Source organism: Fukomys damarensis, unplaced genomic scaffold (assembly GCF_012274545.1).
Source record: "Fukomys damarensis isolate Sample0158 unplaced genomic scaffold, DMR_v1.0_HiC HiC_scaffold_23, whole genome shotgun sequence".
Lineage (NCBI taxonomy): Eukaryota > Metazoa > Chordata > Mammalia > Rodentia > Bathyergidae > Fukomys > Fukomys damarensis.
In genome coordinates, this window is record NW_022900935.1 from 51,275,227 (window position 1) to 51,275,572 (window position 346).

Genomic DNA, 346 nt, shown 5'->3' on the forward strand with positions numbered 1-346 from the left:
GGGGGCGGGAAGTGCGGGAGCCCGCGCGGCGTCCGAAGACCCGGAGCAGGGGGTGCTCAGCAGCGCGCACATGGAGTCGGTGAGCTAGCAGCTCGCCGCCGCCAGCGCCAGGGAAACCTCGGGCTGATTGAATGCAGACGTGGGGTGTCTGCCAGGGCAGGAGGGCTGCGGGGCAAAAGGAAAGGACGTGGAGGCCACGGCTGGGGAAGGGAGGCCGTGGCCAGGAGAAAAAAACCTCAAATCCACATCTAAAAAATGGGGGTGACTTTAAACGCAAACTCCCGCAGGCGGGTGGGGGGCCGGGTCGCCGGCGCAGGGCCCTGCCGGCCTCCCTGGCAACTTTCCG